Source organism: Liolophura sinensis, unplaced genomic scaffold (assembly GCF_032854445.1).
Source record: "Liolophura sinensis isolate JHLJ2023 unplaced genomic scaffold, CUHK_Ljap_v2 scaffold_23, whole genome shotgun sequence".
NCBI classification, from domain to species: Eukaryota; Metazoa; Mollusca; class Polyplacophora; order Chitonida; family Chitonidae; genus Liolophura; species Liolophura sinensis.
The window spans coordinates 14,429-39,301 of NW_027017962.1; the positions used below are offsets into that span (position 1 = coordinate 14,429).

At 38.3% G+C, this 24,873-nt stretch overlaps 9 non-coding genes across 9 annotated transcripts; all 9 read right to left on the reverse strand.

Moving 5' to 3' along the window:
• Positions 1-1,318: 1,318 nt before the first annotated feature.
• Positions 1,319-1,391, reverse strand: Trnat-ugu (transfer RNA threonine (anticodon UGU)). The gene has a single exon. It is a non-coding gene; the product is annotated as a tRNA-Thr (tRNA).
• Positions 1,392-2,308: 917 nt separating this feature from the next.
• Trnat-ugu (transfer RNA threonine (anticodon UGU)) lies at positions 2,309-2,381 on the reverse strand. The gene has a single exon. It is a non-coding gene; the product is annotated as a tRNA-Thr (tRNA).
• An 890-nt stretch (positions 2,382-3,271) lies between these two features.
• Positions 3,272-3,344, reverse strand: Trnat-ugu (transfer RNA threonine (anticodon UGU)). The gene has a single exon. It is a non-coding gene; the product is annotated as a tRNA-Thr (tRNA).
• An 808-nt stretch (positions 3,345-4,152) lies between these two features.
• On the reverse strand, positions 4,153-4,225 carry Trnat-ugu (transfer RNA threonine (anticodon UGU)). Its single transcript has one exon. It is a non-coding gene; the product is annotated as a tRNA-Thr (tRNA).
• An 887-nt stretch (positions 4,226-5,112) lies between these two features.
• Positions 5,113-5,185, reverse strand: Trnat-ugu (transfer RNA threonine (anticodon UGU)). Its single transcript has one exon. It is a non-coding gene; the product is annotated as a tRNA-Thr (tRNA).
• Positions 5,186-6,940: 1,755 nt separating this feature from the next.
• On the reverse strand, positions 6,941-7,013 carry Trnat-ugu (transfer RNA threonine (anticodon UGU)). The gene has a single exon. It is a non-coding gene; the product is annotated as a tRNA-Thr (tRNA).
• A 773-nt stretch (positions 7,014-7,786) lies between these two features.
• On the reverse strand, positions 7,787-7,859 carry Trnat-ugu (transfer RNA threonine (anticodon UGU)). The gene has a single exon. It is a non-coding gene; the product is annotated as a tRNA-Thr (tRNA).
• A 4,030-nt stretch (positions 7,860-11,889) lies between these two features.
• On the reverse strand, positions 11,890-11,962 carry Trnat-ugu (transfer RNA threonine (anticodon UGU)). Its single transcript has one exon. It is a non-coding gene; the product is annotated as a tRNA-Thr (tRNA).
• Positions 11,963-12,743: 781 nt separating this feature from the next.
• Trnat-ugu (transfer RNA threonine (anticodon UGU)) lies at positions 12,744-12,816 on the reverse strand. Its single transcript has one exon. It is a non-coding gene; the product is annotated as a tRNA-Thr (tRNA).
• Positions 12,817-24,873: the final 12,057 nt, after the last annotated feature.

A 24,873-nucleotide genomic window follows, 5' to 3' on the forward strand; every position in this document is an offset into this window, starting at 1 on the left:
CAGTATCTAAAATAGAAATGAACTCTTTCCTATCCTTTCCATTATTGGGAGCATAAATACAGATTTTAAAAGATTTAAAGTTGTATTACTTACATCAGCCTTAACACTGATAAAACGTCCATGAGGACATCTAGTTACATTTTTAATAGCGCAATCTACACTGTATCTAATGATAATTCCCACCCCACAACTTCTGGCAGATCCGTAAGCCCATTTCGCATCCCCAGGAATTTGCAAATTCTTAGCGTCATTAAAATATTGAAAATGAGTTTCTAGGAGAAACAAAATATCAATATTATTCTCAAAAACCAACTCTTTCAGCCGTTCTTGTTTAATACATTCGCGCAAACCATTAACATTTAAGGACGTAAAGCGAATACTACTTCACTTCGCCACAATCAAAAAGGGAAATAATGTAACGTACATACCCATCGTGAACGTATGAAAAAGCAAACTCAATCCTTATTCATCTGCCTCCTTCGAGCGAACTCTTTCCGCTCTTTAACTGTAATTGCCAACCATCAGCAGCTATACACGGCGATGTTGATTAATCGATTGCTTGGCTATAGTCTTAACGCAGCAATCTGTAAAATGAAATGAATATGTGGCGGTTAAAGAAACACCTGAGATAAGAGAAATGTCCAGAGTAAAACTTTGGTGTTTGCAAAGTAGCTAACACGGTTAAAGAAACACCTGAGATAAGAGAAATGTCCAGAGTAAAACTTTGGTGTTTGCAAAGTAGCCGTCGGGTTAATTCACACTTCTCGGACTATCTTACGCCTAGAGATCGAGCTTAGAGCCTACGCCACCTTTATATCATACAAAAGGATCTCATATGGATTTGATCAGCAAACGGTTAAACAAGGCCACAACTAAAGCAAAAAAAAATCTTGCTGGCAATTTTTATTGAATAATGTTAAGAAACACTGTTGTGAAATTTCCAATGCACAGCTATGTTTACATTTTAAAAAAAAAAAAGAAAACATCCATTTGTTATGATGATTACAAGAGAAATTTCGACAGTTTGTAAAGAATCAACTCTTTCTTTTTTTAACGGTTTATACATGTTATGTCGACAAATAAAGACGAAAATAAAAAAAAATTGGGAGCTGGTGGAAATGACAGAAAGTTTTCTCTGAGATTATTGCATTGCCAACACCCTTACATATATAAATGGAGTAAAGAGGTTTGCAGCCGTTAGGTTTTGTTTTACAAACACAGGATTTTTAAGGAAATGCCTGCAATGTCTCATTTTGTGGCAGAGCTTGATAGTTTTACGAATTCCAAAATGTATCAAAAAAATAAAACTTCATTTTAAAGCCCCCAGAGAGAATCGAACTCTCGACCCCTGGTTTACAAGACCAGTGCTCTAACCGCTGAGCTATGGAGGCTTCATTTCTCCTTAATAGACATGAAAAGCTCTTTGACTGTAATTGCCAACCATCTGCTGCTATACACGGCGATGTTGATTAATCGATCGCTTGGCTGTGATTTTAACGCAGTAATCTGTAAAATGAAATAAATACGTGGCGGTAAAAAACAAATTGAGAAAAGAGATAAGAGAAATGTCCAGAGTAAAGCTTTAGTGTTTGCAAAGTAGCTGTCGGGTTATTCCACACTTGTCGGAGTATGGTACACCTACAGATCGGGCTCAGAGCCTACGCCACCTTTATATCATACGAAAGGATCTCCAATGGATTTGATCAGCAAACGGTTAAACAAGGCCACAACTGAATCTAAAAATATCTTGCTGGCAATCTTTATAGAATAATGTCAAAAAACACTGATGGGAAATTTCCAATGGACAACAGTGGTCACATTTAAAAAACGAAATTCAAAAAAATGAAACATGCATTTGTTATAATGATAACAAGAAATATTACGACTGTTTAAAAAAAATAAACTTTTTTAACGGATTATACATGTTCTGTAGACAAATAAAGATGAGAATATAAAGATTGGGAGATGGTGGATTTTTTTTGTTTTGATTGGTGTTTTACGCCGTACTGAAGAATATTTCACTTATACGACGGCGGCCAGCATTATGGTGGGTGGAAACCGGGCACAGCCCGGGGGAAACCCACGACCATCCGCAGGTTGGGAGCTTTTGGAAATGACAGAAAGTTTTCTCTGAAATATTGCATTGCCAACACACTTACATATATAAATGGAATAAAGAAGTTTGTAGCCATTAGGTTTTGTTTAACAAACAGATTATTTGAATGGAAACCCCTGCCACGTCTCATTTTTTTGGCAGAGCTTGATTGTTTTATGGATTTCATTATACATCAAAAAGATTTCAACTTTAAGCCTCCAGAGAGGATCGAACTCTCGACCCCTGGTTTACAAGACCAGTGCTCTAACCGCTGAGCTATGGAGGCTTCAGTTCTCTTTAAGAGACATTATAAGCTCTTTGGCTGTAATTGCCAACCATCTGTTGCTATACACGGCGATGCTGATTAATCGATCGCTTGTCTATGGTTTCAACGCAGCAATCTGTAAAATGAAATGAATACGTGGCGGTAAAAAACCATTTGAGATAAGAGAAATGTCCAGAGTAAAGCTTTAGTGTTTGCAAAGTAGCTGTCGGGTTATTGCACACTTGTTGGAGTGTGGTACGCCTACAGATCGGGCTCAGAGCCTACGCCACCTTTATATCATACAAAAGGATCTCCAGTGGATTTGATCAGCAAAGGGTTAAACAAGGCCACAACTCAAGCTGAAAATATCTTGCTGGCAATTTTTATTGAATAATGTTAAGAAACACTGTTGGGAAATTTCCAATGCACAGCTATGTTTACATTTAAAAAAAAAAGAAAACATCCATTTGTTATGATGATTACAAGAGAAATTTCGACAGCTTGTAAAGAATCAACTCTTTCTTTTTTTAACAGTTTATACATGTTCTGTCGACAAATACAGACGAGAATAAAAAAAAATTGGGAGCTGGTGGAAATGACAAAAAGTTTTCTCTGAGATTATTGCATTGCCAACACACTTACATATATAAATGGAGTAAAGATGTTTGCAGCCATTAGGTTTTGTTTTACAAACACAGGATTTTTAAGGAAATCCCTGCAACGTCTCATTTTTTTTTTTTTTGAAAATTGTTAAATTTATTCCCAGATTGTCTTCAAATACACAAAAGATTCCACAATACCCGGCTATCACAAACTTTTGAAATCACAAGCCTGCAATGTCTCATTTTGTGGCAGAGCTTGATAGTTTTACGAATTCCAAAATGTATCAAAAAAATAAAACTTGTTTTTAAAGCCCCCAGAGAGAATCGAACTCTCGACCCCTGGTTTACAAGACCAGTGCTCTAACCGCTGAGCTATGGAGGCTTTATTTCTCCTTAATAGACATGAAAAGCTCTTTGACTGTAATTGCCAACCATCTGCCGCTATACACGGCGATGTTGATTAATCGATCGCTTGGCTGTGATTTTAAAGCAGTAATCTGTAAGATGAAATGAATACGTGACGTTAAAAAACAAATTGAGAAAAGAGATAAGAGAAATGTCCAGAGTAAAGCTTTGGTGTTTGCAAAGTAGCTGTCGGGTTATTGCACACTTGTTGGAGTGTGGTACGCCTACAGATCGGGCTCAGAGCCTACGCCACCTTTATATCATACAAAAGGATCTCCAATGGATTTGATCAGCAAACGGTTAAACAAGGCCACAACTAAAGCTGAAAATATCTTGCTGGCAATTTTTTATAGAGTAATGTTAAGAAACACTGTTGGGAAATTTCCAATGTACAGCAGTGTTCACATTTAAAAAAATAAATTCAAAAAAAAACTAAAACATCCATTTATTTTAATGTTTACAAGAGAAATTTCGACAGTTTGTAAAAAATAAACTGTGTCTGTTTGAAACGGCCAGCATTATGGTGGGTGGAAACAGGGCACAGCTCGGGGGAAACCCACGACCATCCGCAGGTTGGGAGCTGGTGGAAATGACAGAAAGTTTTCTCTGAGATTATTGCATTGCCAACACACTTATATATATAAATGGAGTAAAGAAGTTTGCAGCCATTAGGTTTTGTTTAACAAACAGATTATTTGAATGGAAACCCCTGCCACGTCTCATTTTTTTGGCAGAGCTTGATTGTTTTATCTATTTCATTATACATCAGAAAGATTTCAACTTTAAGCCTCCAGAGAGGATCGAACTCTCGACCCCTGGTTTACAAGACCAGTGCTCTAACCGCTGAGCTATGGAGGCTTCAGTTCTCTTTAAGAGACATTATAAGCTCTTTGGCTGTAATTGCCAACCATCTGTTGCTATACACGGCGATGCTGATTAATCGATCGCTTGTCTATGGTTTCAACGCAGCAATCTGTAAAATGAAATGAATACGTGGCGGTAAAAAACCATTTGAGATAAGAGAAATGTCCAGAGTAAAGCTTTGGTGTTTGCAAAGTAGCTGTCGGGTTATTGCACACTTGTTGGAGTGTGGTACGCCTACAGATCGGGCTCAGAGCCTACGCCACCTTTATATCATACAAAAGGATCTCCAGTGGATTTGATCAGCAAAGGGTTAAACAAGACCACAACTCAAGCTGAAAATATCTTGCTGGCAATTTTTATTGAATAATGTTAAGAAACACTGTTGTTAAATTTCCAATGCACAGCTATGTTTACATTTAAAAAAAAAAGAAAACATCCATTTGTTATGATGATTACAAGAGAAATTTCGACAGCTTGTAAAGAATCAACTCTTTCTTTTTTTAACGGTTTATACATGTTCTGTCGACAAATAAAGACGAGAATAAAAAAAAATTGGGAGCTGGTGGAAATGACAAAAAGTTTTCTCTGAGATTATTGCATTGCCAACACACTTACATATATAAATGGAGTAAAGATGTTTGCAGCCATTAGGTTTTGTTTTACAAACACAGGATTTTTAAGGAAATCCCTGCAACGTCTCATTTTTTTTTTTTAAAATTGTTAAATTTATTCCCAGATTGTCCTCAAATACACAAAAGATTTCACAATACCCGGCTATCACAAACTTTTGAAATCACAAGCCTGCAATGTCTCATTTTGTGGCAGAGCTTGATAGTTTTACGAATTCCAAAATGTATCAAAAAAATAAAACTTATTTTTAAAGCCCCCAGAGAGAATCGAACTCTCGACCCCTGGTTTACAAGACCAGTGCTCTAACCGCTGAGCTATGGAGGCTTTATTTCTCCTTAATAGACATTATAAGCTCTTTGACTGTAATTGCCAACCATCTGCTGCTATACACGGCGATGTTGATTAATCGATCGCTTAGCTGTGATTTTAAAGCAGTAATCTGTAAGATGAAATGAATACGTGACGTTAAAAAACAAATTGAGAAAAGAGATAAGAGAAATGTCCAGAGTAAAGCTTTGGTGTTTGCAAAGTAGCTGTCGGGTTATTGCACACTTGTTGGAGTGTGGTACGCCTACAGATCGGGCTCAGAGCCTACGCCACCTTTATATCATACAAAAGGATCTCCAATGGATTTGATCAGCAAACGGTTAAACAAGGCCACAACTAAAGCTGAAAATATCTTGCTGGCAATTTTTTATAGAGTAATGTTAAGAAACACTGTTGGGAAATTTCCAATGTACAGCAGTGTTCACATTTAAAAAAATAAATTCAAAAAAAAAAATAAAACGTCCATTTATTTTAATGTTTACAAGAGAAATTTCGACAGTTTGTAAAAAATAAACTGTGTCTGTTTGAAACGGTTTATACATGTTCTGTCGACAAATAAAGAAGACAATAAAAACACTGGGTGCTGGTGGAAAAGACAGAAAGTTTTCTCTGAGATTATTGCATTGCCAACACACTTACATATATAAATGGAGTAAAGGAGTTTGCAGACTGTAGGTTATGTTTTACAAACGGTGGATTTTAAAGGAAAGCCCTGCCGTGTCTCATTTTGTGGCAGAGTTAAGTAGTTTTTACGGATTCCATTGTACAACAAGAAAAAAACCTTCTCGACTCCTGGTTTACAAGACCAGTGCTCTAACCGCTGAGCTATGGAGGCTTCATTTCTTTTATGTAGACTATAAAAGGTCTATGACTGTAATTGCCAACCATCTGCCGCTATACACGGCGATGTTGATTAATCGACTGCTTGGCTGTTTTTTTAACGCAGCAATCTGTAAAATGAAATGAATACGCTGCGGTAAACAACAAATTGAGAAAGGGGATAAGAGAAATAACCAGAGTAAAGCTTTAGTGTTTGCAAAGTAGCTGTCGGGTTATTCCGCACTTGTCGGAGTGTGGCACGCCTACAGATCGAGCTCAGAGCCTACGCCACCTTTATATCATACAAACGGATCTCATATGGATTTGATCAGCAAACGGTTAAACAAGGCCACAATTCAAGCCGAAACAATCTTGCTGGCAATCTTTAAAGAATAATGTTAAGAAACACTGATGGGAAATTTCCAATGGACAACAGTGTTCACATTTAAAAAACGAAATTCAAAAAAATGAAACATCCATTTGTTATAATGATAACAAGAAATATTACGACTGTTTAAAAAAAAAAAACTTTTTTAACGGATTATACATGTTCTGTAGACAAATAAAGATGGGAATATAAAGATTGGGAGCTGGTGGATTTTTTTTGTTTTGATTGGTGTTTTACGCCGTACTGAAGAATATTTCACTTATACGACGGCGGCCAGCATTATGGTGGGTGGAAACCGGGCACAGCCCGGGGGAAACCCACGACCATCCGCAGGTTGGGAGCTGGTGGAAATGACAGAAAGTTTTCCCTGAGATTATTGCATTGCCAACACACTTACATATATAAATGGAGCAAAGAAGTTTGCAGCCATTAGGTTTTGTTTAACAAACAGATTATTTTAATGGAAACCCCTGCCACGTCTCATTTTTTGGCAGAGCTTGATTGTTTTATGGATTTCATTATACATCAAAAAGATTTCAACTTTAAGCCTCCAGAGAGGATCGAACTCTCGACCCCTGGTTTACAAGACCAGTGCTCTAACCGCTGAGCTATGGAGGCTTCAGTTCTCTTTAAGAGACATTATAAGCTCTTTGGCTGTAATTGCCAACCATCTGTTGCTATACACGGCGATGCTGATTAATCGATCGCTTGTCTATGGTTTCAACGCAGCAATCTGTAAAATGAAATGAATACGTGGCGGTAAAAAACCATTTGAGATAAGAGAAATGTCCAGAGTAAAGCTTTAGTGTTTGCAAAGTAGCTGTCGGGTTATTGCACACTTGTTGGAGTGTGGTACGCCTACAGATCGGGCTCAGAGCCTACGCCACCTTTATATCATACAAAAGGATCTCCAGTGGATTTGATCAGCAAAGGGTTAAACAAGGCCACAACTCAAGCTGAAAATATCTTGCTGGCAATTTTTATTGAATAATGTTAAGAAACACTGTTGGGAAATTTCCAATGCACAGCTATGTTTACATTTAAAAAAAAAAGAAAACATCCATTTGTTATGATGATTACAAGAGAAATTTCGACAGTTTGTTAAGAATCAACTCTTTCTTTTTTTAACAGTTTATACATGTTCTGTCGACAAATAAAGACTAGAATTAAAAAAATTGGGAGCTGGTGGAAATGACAGAAAGTTTTCTCTGAGGTTATTGCATTGCCAACACACTTACATATATAAATGGAGTAAAGATGTTTGCAGCCATTAAGTTTTGTTTTACAAACACAGGATTTTTAAGGAAATGCCTGCAATGTCTCATTTTGTGGCAGAGCTTGATAGTTTTACGAATTCCAAAATTTATCAAAAAATTAAAACTTGTTTTTAAAGCCCCCAGAGAGAATCGAACTCTCGACCCTTGGTTTACAAGACCAGTGCTCTAACCGCTGAGCTATGGAGGCTTCATTTCTCCTGAATAGACATGAAAAGCCCTTTGACTGTAATTGCCAACCATCTGCTGCTATACACGGCGATGTTGATTAATCGATCGCTTGGCTGTGATTTTAAAGCAGTAATCTGTAAGATGAAATGAATACGTGACGTTAAAAAACTAATTGAGAAAAGAGATAAGAGAAATGTCCAGAGTAAAGCTTTGGTGTTTGCAAAGTAGGTGCCGGGTTATTCCACACTTGTCGGAGTATGGTACACCTACAGATCGGGCTCAGAGCCTACGCCACCTTTATATCATACAAAAGGATCTCCAATGGATTTGATCAGCAAACGGTTAAACAAGGCCATAACTGAAGCTGAAAATATCTTGCTGGAAACTTTTAAAGAATAATGTTAAGAAACACTGTTGGGAAATTTCCAATGTACAGCAGTGTTCACATTTAAAAAAATAAATTCAAAAAAAAAAAAAACGTCCATTTATTTTAATGATTACAAGAGAAATTTCCACAGTTTGTAAAAAATAAACTGTGTCTGTTTGAAACGGTTTATACATGTTCTGTCGACAAATAAAGACGAAAAATAAAAGACTGGGAGCTGGTGGAAATGACAGAAAGTTTTCTCTGAGATTATTGCATTGCCAACACACTTACATATATAAATGGAGTAAAGGAGTTTGCAGACTGTAGGTTATGTTTTACAAACGGTGGGTTTTAAAGGAAAGCCCTGCCGTGTCTAATTTTGTGCCAGAGTTAAGTAGTTTTTACGGATTCCATTGTACAACAAGAAAAAATCCTTCTCAACTCCTGGTTTACAAGACCAGTGCTCTAACCGACGAGTTATGGAGGCTTCATTTCTTTTATGTAGACTTTAAAAGGTCTTTGACTGTAATTGCCAACCATCTGCCGCTATGCACGGCGATGTTGATTAATCGATCGATCGGCTGTGGTTTTAACGCAGCAATCTGTAAAATGTAATAAATTCGTGGCGGTAAACAACAAATTGAGAAAGGGGATAAGAGAAATATCCAGAGTAAAGCTTTAGTGTTCGCAAAGTAGCTGTCGGGTTATTGCACGCTTGTCGGAGTATGGTACACCTACAGATCGAGCTTAGGGCTTCCGCCACCTTTTTATCATACAAGGGATATCTAATGGATTTGATCAGCGAACGGTTAAACAAGGCCACAACTCAAGCCGAAACAATCTTGCTGGCAATCTTTAAAGAATAATGTTAAGAAACACTGATGGGAAATTTCCAATGGACAACAGTGTTCACATTTAAAAAACGAAATTCAAAAAAATGAAACATCCATTTGTTATAATGATAACAAGAAAAGTTACGACTGTTTAAAAAAAATAAACTTTTTTTAACGGATTATACATGTTCTGTAGACAAATAAAGATGGGAATATAAAGATTGGGAGTTGGTGGATTTTTTTTGTTTTGATTGGTGTTTTACGCCGTACTGAAGAATATTTCACTTATACGACGGCGGCCAGCATTATGGTGGGTGGAAACCGGGCACAGCCCGGGGGAAACCCACGACCATCAGCAGGTTGGGAGCTTTTGGAAATGACAGAAAGTTTTCTCTGAGATTATTGCATTGAAAACACACTTACATATATAAATGGAGTAAAGGAGTTTGCAGACTGTAGGTTATGTTTTACAAACGGTGGGTTTTAAAGGAAAGCCCTGCCATGTCTAATTTTCTGCCAGAGTTAAGTAGTTTTTACGGATTCCATTGTACAACAAGAAAAAAACCTTCTCGACCCCTGGTTTACAAGACCAGTGCTCTAACCGCTGAGCTATGGAGGCTTCATTTCTTTTATGTAGACTATAAAAGGTCTATGACTGTAATTGCCAACCATCTGCTGCTTTGCACGGCGATGTTGATTAATCGATTGCTTAGATGTAGTTTTAACGCAGCAATCTATAAAATGAAAAATTGAGAAAAGAGATAAGAGAAATGTCCAGAGTAAAGCTTTGTTGTTTGCAAAGTAGCTGTCGGGTTATTGCACACTTGTTGGAGTGTGGTACGCCTACAGATCGGGCTCAGAGCCTACGCCACCTTTATATCATAAAAAGGGATCTCCAATGGATTTGATCAGCAAACGATTAAACAAGGCCTCAACTAAAGCTGAAAACATCTTGCTTGCTCTTTAAATAGAATAAACTCTGTCTTTTTAAAACGGTTTGTACATGTTCTATCGACAAATAAAGACGAAAATAAAGAAATTGTGAGGTGGTGAAATGACAGAAAGTTTTCTTTGAAACTATTGTATTGCCAACACACTTACATATATAAATGGAGTAAAGAAGTTTGCAGCCATTAGGTTTTGTTTTACAAACACAGGATTTTAAAGGAAACTCCTGCCATGTTTCATTTTGTGGCAGAGTTTAATAGTTTTACGGATCTCATTATATAACAAAAAGATTTCAATTTTAAGCCCCCAGAGAGAATCGAACTCTAAACACCTGGTTTACAAGACTGCTCTTTGACTGTAACTGCCAACCATCTGCTGTTATACACGGCGATGTTGATAATTGATCGCTTGGCTATGGTTTCAACGCAGCAATCTGTAAAATGAAATAAATACGTGGCGGTAAAAAACAAAATGAGAAAAGAGATAAGAGAAATGTCCAGAGTCAAGCTTTGGTGTTTGCAAAGTAGCTGTCGGGTTATTGCACACTTGTTGGAGTGTGGTACGCCTACAGATCGGGCTCAGAGCCTACGCCACCTTTATATCATACAAAGGAATCTCCAATGGATTTGATCAGCGAACGGTTAAACAAGGCCACAACTGAAGCTGAAAATATCTTGCTGGCAATTTTTATGGATTAATGTTAAAAAGCACTGTTGGGAAATTTCCAATGTACAGCAGTGTTCACATTTAAAAAAATAAATTCAAAAAAAAATAAAAAGTCCATTTATTTTAATGATTACAAGAGAAATTTCCACAGTTTGTAAAAAATAAACTGTGTCTGTTTGAAACGGCTTACACATGTTCTGTCGACAAGTAAAGAAGACAATAAAAACACTGGGTGCTGGCGGAAATTACAAAGTTTTCTCTGAGATTATTGCATTGTCAACACACTTACATATATAAATGGAGTAATGGAGTTTGCAGACAGTAGGTTATGATTTACAAACGGTGGATGTTAAAGGAAACCCCTGCCATGTCTCATTTTGTGGCAGAGTTAAGTAGTTTTTACGGATTCCATTATACAACAAGAAAAAAAACCTTCTCGACTCCTGGTTTACAAGACCAGTGCTCTAACCGCTGAGCTATGGAGGCTTCATTTCTTTTATGTAGACTATAAAAGGTCTATGACTGTAATTGCCAACCATCTGCTGCTATACACGGCGATGTTGATTAATCGATTGCTTGGCTGTGGTTTTAACGCAGCAATCTGTAAAATGAAATAAATACGCGGCGGTAAAAAACAAATTGAGAAAGGAGATAAGAGAAATGTCCAGAGTAAAGCTTTAGTGTTTGCACTAAATCGAGCTTAGAGATCGAGCTTAGAGCCTACGCCACCTTTATATCATACAAAAGGATCTCATATAGATTTGATCAGCAAACGGTTAAACAAGGCCACAGCTAAAGCAGAAAAAAGTCTTGCTGGCAATCTTTATACAATAATGTTAAGAAACACTGTTGGGAAATTTCCAATGCACAGCTATGTTTACATTTAAAAAAAAAAGAAAACATCCATTTGTTATGATGATTACAAGAGAAATTTCGACAGTTTGTTAAGAATCAACTCTTTCTTTTTTTAAAGGTTTATATATGTTCTGTCGACAAATAAAGACGAGAATAAAAAAAAATTGGGAGCTGGTGGAAATGACAGAAAGTTTTCTCTGAGATTATTGCATTGCCAACACACTTATATATATAAATGGAGTAAAGATGTTTGCAGCCATTAAGTTTTGTTTGACAAACACAGGATTTTTAAGGAAATCCCTGCAATGTTTCATTTTGTGGCAGAGCTTGATAGTTTTACGAATTCCAAAATTTATCAAAAAATTAAAAATTGTTTTTAAAGCCCCCAGAGAGAATCGAACTCTCGACCCCTGGTTTACAAGACCAGTGCTCTAACCGCTGAGCTATGGAGGCTTCATTTCTCCTGAATAGACATGAAAAGCTCTTTGACTGTAATTGCCAACCATCTGCTGCTATACACGGCGATGTTGATTAATCGATCGCTTGGCTGTGATTTTAAAGCAGTAATCTGTAAGATGAAATGAATACGTGACGTTAAAAAACTAACTGAGAAAAGAGATAAGAGAAATGTCCAGAGTAAAGCTTTGTTGTTTGCAAAGTAGCTGTCGGGTTATTGCACACTTGTTGGAGTGTGGTACGCCTACAGATCGGGCTCAGAGCCTACGCCACCTTTATATCATACAATAGGATCTCCAATGGATTTGATCAGCAAACGGTTAAACAAAGCCTCAACTAAAGCTGAAAATATCTTGCTGGCAATTTTTAGAGAGTAATGTTAAAAAACACTGTTGGGAAATTTCCAATGCACAGCTATGTTTACATTTAAAAAAAAAGAAAACATCCATTTGTTATGATGATTACAAGAGAAATTTCGACAGTTTGTAAAGAATCAACTCTTTCTTTTTTTAAAGGTTTATACATGTTGTGTCGACAAATAAAGACGAGAATAAAAAAAAAATTGGGAGCTGGTGGAAATGACAGAAAGTTTTCTCTGAGATTATTGCATTGCCAACACACTTATATATATAAATTGAGTAAAGATCTTTGCAGCCATTAGGTTTTGTTTTACAAACACAGGATTTTTAAGGAAATCCCCGCAATGTCTCATTTTGTGGCAGAGCTTGATAGTTTTACGAATTCCCAACTGTATCAAAAAAATAAAACTTGTTTTTAAAGCCACAAGAGAGAATCGAACTCTCGACCCCTGGTTTACAAGAACAGTGCTCTAACCGCTGAGCTATGGAGGCTTCATTTCTCCTTCATAGACATTATAAGCTCTTTGACTGTAATTGCCAACCATCTGCTGCTATACACGGCGATGTTGATTAATCGATCGCTTGGCTGTGATTTTAACGCAGTAATCTGTAAGATGAAATGAATACGTGACGTTAAAAAACTAATTGAGAAAAGAGATAAGAGAAATGTCCAGAGTAAAGCTTTGTTGTTTGCAAAGTAGCTGTCGGGTTATTGCACACTTGTTGGAGTGTGGTACGCCTACAGATCGGGCTCAGAGCCTACGCCACCTTTATATCATACAAAAGGATCTCCAATGGATTTGATCAGCAAACGGTTAAACAAAGCCTCAACTAAAGCTGAAAATATCTTGCTGGCAATTTTTATAGAGTAATGTTAAAAAACACTGTTGGGAAATTTCCAGTGTACAGCAGTGTTCCCCATTTAAAAAAATAAATTCAAAAAAAAAATAAAACATCCATTTATTTTAATGATTACAAGAGAAATTTCCACAGTTTGTAAAAAATAAACTGTGTCTGTTTGAAACGGTTTATACATGTTCTGTCGACAAATAAAGAAGACAATGAAAACACTGGGTGCTGGTGGAAATGACAGAAAGTTTTCTCTGAGATTATTGCATTGCCAACACACTTACATATATAAATGGAGTAAAGGAGTTTGCAGATTGTAGGTTATGTTTTACAAACGGTGGGTTTTAAAGGAAAGCCCTGCCGTGTCTCATTTTTTGGCAGAGTTAAGTAGTTTTTACGGATTCCATTGTACAACAAGAAAAAAACCTTCTCGACCCCTGGTTTACAAGACCAGTGCTCTAACCGCTGAGCTATGGAGGCTTCATTTCTTTTATGTAGACTATAAAAGGTCTATGACTGTAATTGCCAACCTTCTGCTGCTTTGCACGGCGATGTTGATTAATCGACTGCTTGGCTGTGGTTTTAACGCAGCAATCTGTAAAATGAAATAAATACGCGGTGGTGAAAAACAAATTGAGAAAGGAGATAAGAGAAATAACCAGAGTAAAGCTTTAGTGTTTGCAAAGTAGCTGTCGGGTTATTGCACACTTGTTGGAGTGTGGTACGCCTACAGATCGGGCTTAGAGACTACGCCACCTTTTTATCATACAAAGGATCTCTAATGGATTTGATCAGCAAACGGTTAAACAAGGCCTCAACTAAAGCTGAAAACATCTTGCTTGCTCTTTAAATAGAATAAACTCTGTCTTTTTAAAACGGTTTGTACATGTTCTATCGACAAATAAAGACGAAAATAAAGAAGGTGGTGAAATGACAGAAAGTTTTCTTTGAAACTATTGTATTGCCAACACACTTACATATATAAATGGAGTAAAGAAGTTTGCAGCCATTAGGTTTTGTTTTACAAACACGGGATTTTAAAGGAAACTCCTGCCATGTTTCATTTTGTGGCAGAGTTTAATAGTTTTACGGATCCCATTATATAACAAAAAGATTTCAATTTTAAGCCCCCATAGAGAATCGAACTCGTAACACCTGGTTTACAAGGCTGCTCTTTGACTGTAACTGCCAACCATCTGCTGTTATACACGGCGATGTTGATAATTGATCGCTTGGCTATGGTTTCAACGCAGCAATCTGTAAAACGAAATAAATACGTGGCGGTAAAAAACAAAATGAGAAAAGAGATAAGAGAAATGTCCAGAGTAAAGCTTGGGTGTTTGCAAAATGTTGGACTGTTGTACGCCTACAGATTGAGCTTATAGCCTACGCCACCTTTTTATCATACAAGGGGATCTCTAATGGATTTGATCTGCAAACGGTTAAATAAGGCCACAACTAAAGCCGAAAAATTCTTGCTGGCAATTTTTATAGAATAATGACCAAAGACACTGTTGGGAAATTTCCAATGCACAGCTATGTTCACATTAAAAAAAAGAATTAAAAAAAAACAACAACACCCATTTGTTATGATCATTACAAAAGAATTTTTTACTCTTGAGAAAGACTCATTTCTGTTGCATTTAAATGGTTGATACATGTTAGTAGTATAGAGCGTTGCGAACGTGTCTTATTGATGCGGAGGAGGTAGACGGAGGAGTTGAGGCGTGGGTGTCGTTGAGTCCGCGCTCTGTCGTTGAGTCCGTGCTCTGAGCAATGGGATGATCGCGCGGTTTGTGCGCCTGAATTTCGTTGACGTTCGCGTTGACTGACTCATGGGTGACCTCCAAAACTGAACGTCGGCTTGCAAAGTTGGTAGCTCCTTTAGCTCCATGTCGCCTTAAAACTGACCATTGGGTGAGCTTCAATCCGCGCCCAACTGACAAAGAGGACGATGACGGAACTTAATTTTGTTGACAAATGCATGTACACATAGAGAAAAGCATTTAATGCATATACTGGAGAATAAAGTATAAAGCATATAAGAAAAGAATAAATAAAATAAAATTAATAAAAATTTTAAAAAAAAAATAAAGAAAATTATATAAGGGATAATTTTACTGAGAAGTAGTATTAGTATTTTATAGTATAGTGTGTGTAGTGTAGTATTCGTATTGTATAGTGATGAGGGAGAAGGGAGCAAAACGTCGGCTTGTAAAGTTTGGGTGTTGAGTTGTGTGGCGCCAAAACGGGTCAATGAGGTGGTTGGGTTGGGTGTGTGTGTTTTCCCGCTCGGTAATTTCGTTGAGATCCGCACTGGCGTCGTCCAGTGAGCGAGGAGGATGAGGGTGTCGTGCCCAAGAAGGGAACAAAACAACATTATATAGTAATTAGCGTTAATCAAGTTTCTTTCGCAGATTGCTAAAGAATGCAATTACAGTAATAATTTGGTTCATTTTGTCTTTCATTGCCCAGGGTATATTCTGGGCAATATCTGAAAAGATTTCATTCTCCGAATGGCTCTTTCCACATGGATCCTGACCTTGGCTATTGAACGACTTTCAATTTCTTTCTGAGTCAAAAACTTTCCTTTACCCCACTTGCGTTTCCTGGTAAATGCTGGTATGGTCAGGGTGGCATGTCTCAGTGTTAACAAGTCACGTATGTTAAAGCCCCTGTCAGCCATGAAATCATCACGTGGTTCAATCAGATCAAGAATACCGCTATGTTCTGTGATATACCTGTCCGATGCATTTCCGCCAAAAAGATCTGATAGGTAACTTATTGTGCCAGCTGGTGTTACTCCTACACCAGTAAGTAAGTAATTTCCCGGTGTTATGTGATTTATAGCTGCTGTAAGTTAATGCCTGGGATCCTGGAGCTCGTGGTCTTTGAAAGAAAAACTCTGTACAGTCTATCACCGCTTGCGTTTTGGGAAAATGTTTCTTAAAACTGCTGGGCATGAATCGCTTAACTTGTGTCTGCATATACAAGCCGGAAATGCTTCTTTCTGCCTTACATAATTTCAGAAATACTCACTCTATTCATTATAAAGATATAATGTTGCATGGGATATTTACATTTAGAAATCATTTGTGTCAACCATATGTTCTCCTCACTGACAAGTGTTTCTCCAGGAACATATGGGTAATGGGGGTTAGCCAGTCAGATATGACAGTGTTCTTTGTGATCTGGTTCAACCATTTCATCTTCTGACACGTTCGTAGAAGAATTTGTCAACCTAAAAAGGGATGAAAATAACAGATGTAGAAAAATTTAATTAAAGGATACATGAAGTATAATTAATGTAGTACAAGTACGTTCCCAGTTTGGATGACTGTCATTTTCGACAGATTATTTATAAGTTTACCTTTGAGACAATTTCCTACATGAAGTCAAAGTACTAATGAGTCGATGGTGGCACATTATTTCATCTTCGAAACTTCAACACTGCCCACTATACCAGGTTATACTAGCTTACATGAATAATGTAGAGACAGTTCTTTCTCCGAGTCTCAGAGATAACAAGAAATAGCCTATACATCAACAACAACATCAGATGACCAGAGTTTTGATTAAGCGAAGAAATGCTAAATTTAGAACGGAAATGGCCATACTAACCGCCTGTTTGTGTCGGATTTCCACGGAAACACCGTCGGCAAAGGGCTGTCTGCATTCGGACCAGCACCTCCGATGAAATGTAATGAGCACACCCTTGAGAATGTATTCGGCACCCAGCTTCGCTCACCTCGAGCCATGTGAACCCATGCGCGACGCAAACTATTCTGTTTTCGAGTAGGAAATTGATGAAAGGTAACGATACTTGCTTTCTTTGTTGTGTTTTTTCACTGCAGCGTTGCATCCCGGAACACAGCGAAAGAAATTAGGCATTTTGGCTATCAATTGTCAAATTCTGGCCCTACCGCTGGGGCTCGGATGATGCTAAATTTATCTTCGATGCGAAAGAGCTCTCCTTTTCAAGGGCACAACTCATGATCTCGAATTATACGTATTAGGATCATGTTAATGAGAATGTCATTATTTTGTTTAGTGTCTACGCTGCGATGCCCCCGTCTAGTGAAGACACATCGCCTAAAAAAACATCGACTTTTCTGTCTCAGTTGGTATACCCGAACACTCGCCGTAGTATAAACACCTGCCGTATTTCGTACTATAAATGGTCCAATTTTCGATACTTGAGATTTACTTGTGAACTGCATTCGAAGTGGCACAGCGAGTGTTACATAACCGTATGCAATTGTTTTGCTTTGTGGTTTGAATCTTAAAGCATTGATGACAAGGCTCAAACATGTTTGGTATGGAGCGAAACATTTTAGGACAGTTTTAACAAGGGGAATAAATCTGGGGTGTATTATCATTGTATAATGAGTTACTTCCCCTGAATTTTATGGAGCGAAACATATCACCCACCACTGTTCGCTTCTGCACATACACGAAAAGGTATGACTGCCGATTCCAACAGATAATTATGTGACATGACAAGCTATTCTATAAGACAATCCAGAAGCTAGAGACCACATGAAGAAATTCGTCCCGCAAAAATATTACACAGCAATATAAATGTACCTTATGGAATTCATTCCAAAAGATTGTTAAGGAATTTCTTTCAGTGTGGGCCTGCATAGTTACACAAGGCTTAGTTCTACCTTCAGTTCAGCCCAGCTTATATTTAGCCGACGGGGATACCGAGACAAAAGAGGAAAAGAAAACAAACAAAAATAATAATATTTAAAAAAATAAACAAATAAATGCCAGGGGCTCTTTAATTTTCAACATTATTCATACCTTCATTAAAACACCATTTTATTTGCTTTGCAATGAAAATGCATATAGCCGCTTACCTGCCAAAGCATAGGTAAGATATCAGCATTTAAACACAGGGCTGCACATCTAGCTTTATACATTAATTCATAACACTGACCACGCTTTATTCATACATTTTTAGACAATGTTGTATATATCAAAGTTTTTAGAAATATAGGATTCTCATAAACACTAAGAACCTTTGGAGAGAAATGTGTACCTTGTTGTAAGACCTGTGTTGATTTCCTCAAGCCACCATTAATTTGGAGTGGTTATCTCCGCTTCTTGTAAAGATGTATTCCCAAATGTGCCAATTTTCATGCATTTTAAGATAATGTTGTATATATCAAAGTTGTTAGAAATATAGGATTCCCATAAACACCAATAATGGTCGCCCAAAGTTAAGCTGGTCACCTAAATGGCTCTTTTTATTTTAAAACGGTCATTCAGACAACCATATATGAGACTGTCGACCAGTGTTTACACGGTGTCATTCAGACGACCGCATATAACAGAATGTGGTATATGACTACTTTTGGTCGACCAGTGTTTACACGGTGTCATTCACACGATCACATATGTTGTACATGTCTGCCTTTGGTAGACCAGCTTTATACACAGTGTCATTCAGACGACCGTATATGAGAACGTCGATGTCGCGGCACACTCACACACTCACACACTCACACGTCACTATCCTCCTCACCATCATCATCATCCTCCCTGACAGGTCCCGAGGACCGTCTATTATGAACCATTTTGCAAAATCTGCAACGTCCACAGTAAGTATTATATGTATCATAAACCGCTCACACCCCGTAATATTAGTGGTCCCGTAGACCTCGTATTTCCAATGATATGTAGCCGCCTTATAATGGAGATATATAGATATATAGCTATATTGATAGTCTCTTCTGCACTGTCCAACAGTATATATATTAATTTATATAGAATAATGACCAAAGACACTGTTGGGAAATTTCGAATGCACAGCTATGTTCACATTTTAAAAAAAGAATTGAAAAAAAAACATCCATTTGTTATGATGATTACAAAAGAAATTTTGAAAGTTTATAAAGAATAAAGTCTGTCTTTTTTAAACGGTTTATACATGTTCTGTCGACAAATAAAGACGAGAAGAAAAAAATTGGGAGCTGATGGAAAATTTTCTCAAAAACTATTGCATTACCAACACAGATACATATAAATGGAGTAAAGTAGTTTGCAACCATTAGGTTTTGTGTTACAAACACTGGATTTTAAAGGAAACTCCTTCCATGTCTCATTTTGTGACAGAGTTTAATACTTTTACGGATTCCATTATAAAACAAAAAAAACTTTTAAAAATCTCTCATTTCTGAGCAGAGTGCTGAGAGTAAGCTGTTTGCGCGTTCTGAACTAGAACGTATCCTTTCATATCTCAGCAGATAAGCTTGTGTGCTGACATTAAACTCCTTGCGCGTTCTGAACTATAAGTCATCTTCTCATTCCTGAGCAAATCAGCCTGTTTGCTGACTCTAAACTGCTTGCGCGTTTTGGACTAGAAGTCATCGTTTCATTTCTTAGCAGATAAGGTTGTTTGCTGACATTAAACTGCTTGCACCTTCTGAACCAGAGCTCATCTCATTTCTGAGCAGATAACCCGGTGTGCTGACAGTAAAATGCTTGTGCGTTCTGAACTACAACTCATTCTTTCATTTGTGAACAGATAAGATCAAGCGGTTGACAGTAAAATTTTTGGGCGCACTCGCTTCGAAGTCATCTGTTTAATTGGGACCAGATAAGCTTGTGCGCTGACAGAAAAATGCTTGGGCGTACTGGACTCGAACTTATCTCTCCATTTGTGACCAGATAAACACGTGCTGTTGACAGTAAAATTTTTGGGCGTACTCGATTCGAAGTCATCTGTTTAATTGGGACCAGATAAGCTTGTGCGCTGACAGAAAAATGCTTGGGCGTACTGGACTCGAACTTATCCCTCCATTTGTGACCAGATAAACACGTGCTGTTGACAGTAAAATATTTGCACGTCCTGGACTCGACCTTATCACCTCATTTTGTGCTAATAGTGAAATTTGTGACCAGCTTTACTCATTTATTTATTTATTTGATTGGACGTTTTGCACCATATTCCAGAATATTTTACTTATATGACAGCGTCCAGCATTATGGTGGGAGGAATCCGGGCAGTGCCCGGAGGAAACCTAGACCTTCCCACGCACGACCGGAAAGGAAGCCAACTTGAGCTAGACTTCAACTCCCACCGACGAGGTTTCTGTCTTGTGACCCGATAAGGATGTGTGCTGACAGTAAAATGCTTGCACGTATTGGACTCGAACTCATTTCCTCAGCTGTGGCCAGAAAAAGTTGTGTGCTGGCAGTAAAACGCTTGCTGGTACTGGAATCGAACTCCTTCCCTCGGTTGTGAACAGTGAAAGATGTGCGCTGAGAGTAAAATGCTTGCTCGTCTGAAATCGAACTCATTCCAATAGTTGTGTCGAGATAAGGATGTATGCTGCCAGCTTGTGCGTATTAGACTCGAACCCATTCTCCTCATTTTTGACAAGATAAAGATGTGCTGTTGACAGTAAAATGCTTGCGCTTGATTACAAGGGATTTTAAACTTCAAAACATTATTGTGATTGATTTTTTTTTTGATTGGTGTTTTACGCCGTACTCAAGAATATTTCACTTATACGACGGCGGCCAGCATTATGGTGGGCGGAAACCGGGCAGAGCCCGGGGGGAAACCCACGACCATCCGCAGGTTGCTGACAGACCTTCCCACATACGGCCGGAGAGGAAGCCAGCATGAGCTGGACTTGAACTCACATCGACCGCATTGGTGAGAGACTCCTGGGTCATTACGCTGCGCTAGCGCGCTAACCAACTGAGCCTCGGAGGCTCCTAAAACATTATTGTGAAAGAAAACATACTAAACCAATGTCTCTTGCTATACCGGTGTTTAATGGATCTCATGAATCCACTAATGTGGATACACAACGGAACGATACATATAAATAATACAGATACGCCATGTTGGAGATTGAACTGCATCAACAGGCTCAGTCACTGTTCTTGGAACTGGGTTGAGGCTCATTCGCTTCTGAGTTGAAGATGGACATAGAAATCTTCGGCATACCATCCTCCCATACAAACACCCTCACCCCACTGTGGGATTAAAGAAATTTCGTTAGACCATCTGTTTAGTCCATTTCTGCCACTGCACTAGGGACAAGGGTGAGTGAGTGCTTGGGGTTTAACTTGGGGCTCAACAATTTTTCAGTCATATGACGACGAAGGAATCATTAGGGCGCATGTACGTGTAATGTGCCTCCTTGTAGCAGGACGGATTTCCACCGCTCTTTCATTTAGTGCTGCTTCACTGAGACGACTTACCGAAGCCGCCCCGCCGGAGCCATTATACTGATACGGGTCAACCAGTCGTTGCACTATCCCCTTCATGCTGAAGCCGAGCGAGGAAGTTACAACTTCCTCTTTTAAAGTCTTAGGTGTGACTCGATCAAGGATTGATCTTGGATCTACCGGTCCCGAAGCGGACGCTCTACCAGCTGTGCTATCCGGGCCGGCCGCTATTGACAAGGAGCTTTCTGGCTAAATAACAGGAGATAACTCACGCCCTATGGAGTTGAATTCCCTGCCACATTGTCAGTCAACACTGGATGATGTAAATGTACACCTTACCAGTGGGGAATAAATGTAAAATCAGAAATCTGAAATATACACCTATAGTTCACTTGACTCTGATACGGATATGCTCTGCTCTCACCACCCCACTCCCTACATCTTCAATGTCTACCTTAATCCTACCCCATAAAACTCACAGGCCTTCGTTTATCTGATAAATTTGAATGACATAAATACAAAGTATGTTAGGGCTCAACCATCAGAGTCGTTTGAAGGTCAATTCCCAAACATATATCATCAAAGCACTAAGACGGTGTGTAAAGTTAGAAAATAGGACTGATTGATGCAAAGACAAGCAGCTAGCAGATTTCAATGATAACCCAAGGGGGCAGGGAATGTTTTAGGCAAATGAATTCAATCAATATCCAAATCGTGCATCATGCTCTGGTTTATGTCATTAATCAAAATACGTACTTCAGATGCGCTTTGATAGCCATCTATTCATACAGCCACCGCAGCGATATAAGTCAATACGATGAATATACAATCTCTGGCCCCGGGTCACGCGGTATCGGACATGTGAAACGGCAGACATTCGCTATATACTAGTATACTTACTTAGTCCGGCTTAAATCAGATGGCGTAACAGTTCCCTTCTCTAACTCTCTCCTAGGTTTGTAAGATCAGAAAAGATCAATACTCTGAGCTCTATGGATATAGAGCACAACAGACTTACAGTATAGAGAATAAAGCAAGAGAAGCGTCAGCAGCGTGGTTGTTAGTAAATAGTCACACGTAACCAGTGAAATACAGCCTCTTGTCATTTTACCCTGGAGTTTTATTCTGACAGTTCCTAACAGTGCTTAAATAATACCACAGTTCATTCTTCCTAGCAACACGTCTTAAGCATAGCTAGGCAGAAATGTGGTAATGTTACACGCGCTTGCAATTTATCAGACATCACTGGTCTAGAATTACTCAAATTGCTGCGTTGTCATCACATTTAATAAATAGTCATTTGGAACCAATGCAAAGACGCCAGGCCTGGGAAATGGCCAGCCCACCAACTGAATCCTGTTTTATGCGAGAATACAACAGATAAAGGACGCACATGCCCCCATTCTTTGATTGGAGTTGTCAAACATTTGTACCAATTCGAATCTATCTGTCAGTTCACAAATGAATGAAAAACCATTTCGCTCCCCAAAATCCGGGCGCAAAGTGCGATTAGGCGAACAACCGTATGCTGAGCTGGCGTACTTACCGTGTGTGGTCTAATATGCGGTCCCCATGTTCAGGGTTGAGGGTGACTGCCGAGTCCTCCACCAGAGCCCCCAAATCGTTCCACACGACTAGTCTCTCAAACTTCAGGATGATCCTCATGTCACCGTCAAAATGTCTGGTCAACATGCTCTCTATTTCTGTTCAGTGGATGCAATCGGTTAGTAATAACATTACTAAAATTAATTACTCATGTTATTAACAAATAAAATAAAACAAATACAAATCAAGAAGAAAAAGCTTATAGCGTGCCATCTAGTCAATTTTCGAGATACTGTTGATGTGTAGATCAGTAAACCTTTGGCTGTTGTATGTAGTAATGTATTTATTTACGTGATTGTTGCTTAACGCCGAATATATGTATTGTAGTGTTGGGATATATACTATTTTGGCTTGACTGACTACACTCGAGCTCTATGTTGCAACCTCGACACAATATAATTAAAGATTAAGGGAGAGTAACACTAGTGGAGCGAGAACAATGTGATAGCTGGCAAATACATGGTCACCCGAAACCGGTGAAATATGGCCTCTTGTCAGTATACCTCAGTGAGGGTTTTATGCCAGCTGTTCATGGAATGCATCAAGAGTAGCAATTTACACGCCCCTAGCTCCACGGCTTTAGCAGAATTAGGTCAAAAAAATATCGCAATTTATTAGATGCCACTAGTCTAGCATTAGTCACATGAAATGAGTCAACCTCCGAGTTTTGACAGCAAACAAATAGTATAGAATGGTAATATAAATGCACTGTAATGTAATCGTTCTCTTACCGAAGGCATAGTGTAGAGTAAGATTGTACTCATACTTGTAAGCTGAGGTCCTCTTACCGAAGGTATAGTGTAGAGTAAGACTGTACTCATACTTGTAAGCTGAGGTCCTCTTACCGAAGGCATAGTGTAGAGTAAGACTGTACTCATACTTGTAAGCTGAGGTTCTCTTACCGAAGGTATAGTGTAGAGTAAGACTGTACTCATACTTGTAAGCTGAGGTCCTCTTACCGAAGGCATAGTGTAGAGTAAGATTGTACTCATACTTGTAAGCTGAGATCCTCTTACCGAAGGCATAGTGTAGAGTAAGACTGTACTCATACTTGTAAGCTGAGGTCCTCTTACCGAAGGCATAGTGTAGAGTAAGACTGTACTCATACTTGTAAGCTGAGGTCCTCTTGCCGAAGGCAAAGCGTAGAGTAAGATTGTACTCATACTTGTACGCTGAGGTCCTCTTACCGAAGGCATAGCGTAGAGTAAGATTGTACTCATACTTGTAAGCTTAGGTCCTCTTTCCGAAGGTATAGCATAGAGTAAGATTGTACTCATACTTGTAAGCTTAGACCCTCTTACCGAAGGTATAGCAAAGAGTAAGACTGTACTCATACTTGTAAGCTTAGGTCCTCTTACCGGCTCGACCTGCAACTATGTTCTTTCCGTCACCCAGTATCTTGGCATCATGGCTGAAAAACTTGGCCACAAGCGTAGCATTCCTGCTGACTCGTGCTTCATTAAAGTCTATGTAAGACTTTTCTAAAGCAAATCGCCATTCTGAAAGTCACCAAAAAAAAAAATGAACACCACACACTTTACAGAAAACTGATATTCCTGGAAAACTCCAGTGGGTGTCGATTAGGTTTCTAAAAAATCAAAACAAATCCTCACAAATATTGTGATATACAACATCAATCAAAAAAATAAGTAAAAAAATCTTTATTTCATATTTAATTTTAATGCTTTCTTTAAATGTATATGAAATAAAAAAAATATGTGTCAGAAGAAAAAATGATTATCGGTGGGCAACATTGTGATAGGTTACTTGTAAAACAGCCCTCCAAAATCTGAACTTTCTCAGACAGTTTGTTAGTAACTTAATTTTTCTTTAAATGTATATGTAATAGTAAGAAATTACCTGATAAAATGAGTATTTATTCAGTATTGATTGAGTGCTTGGGGT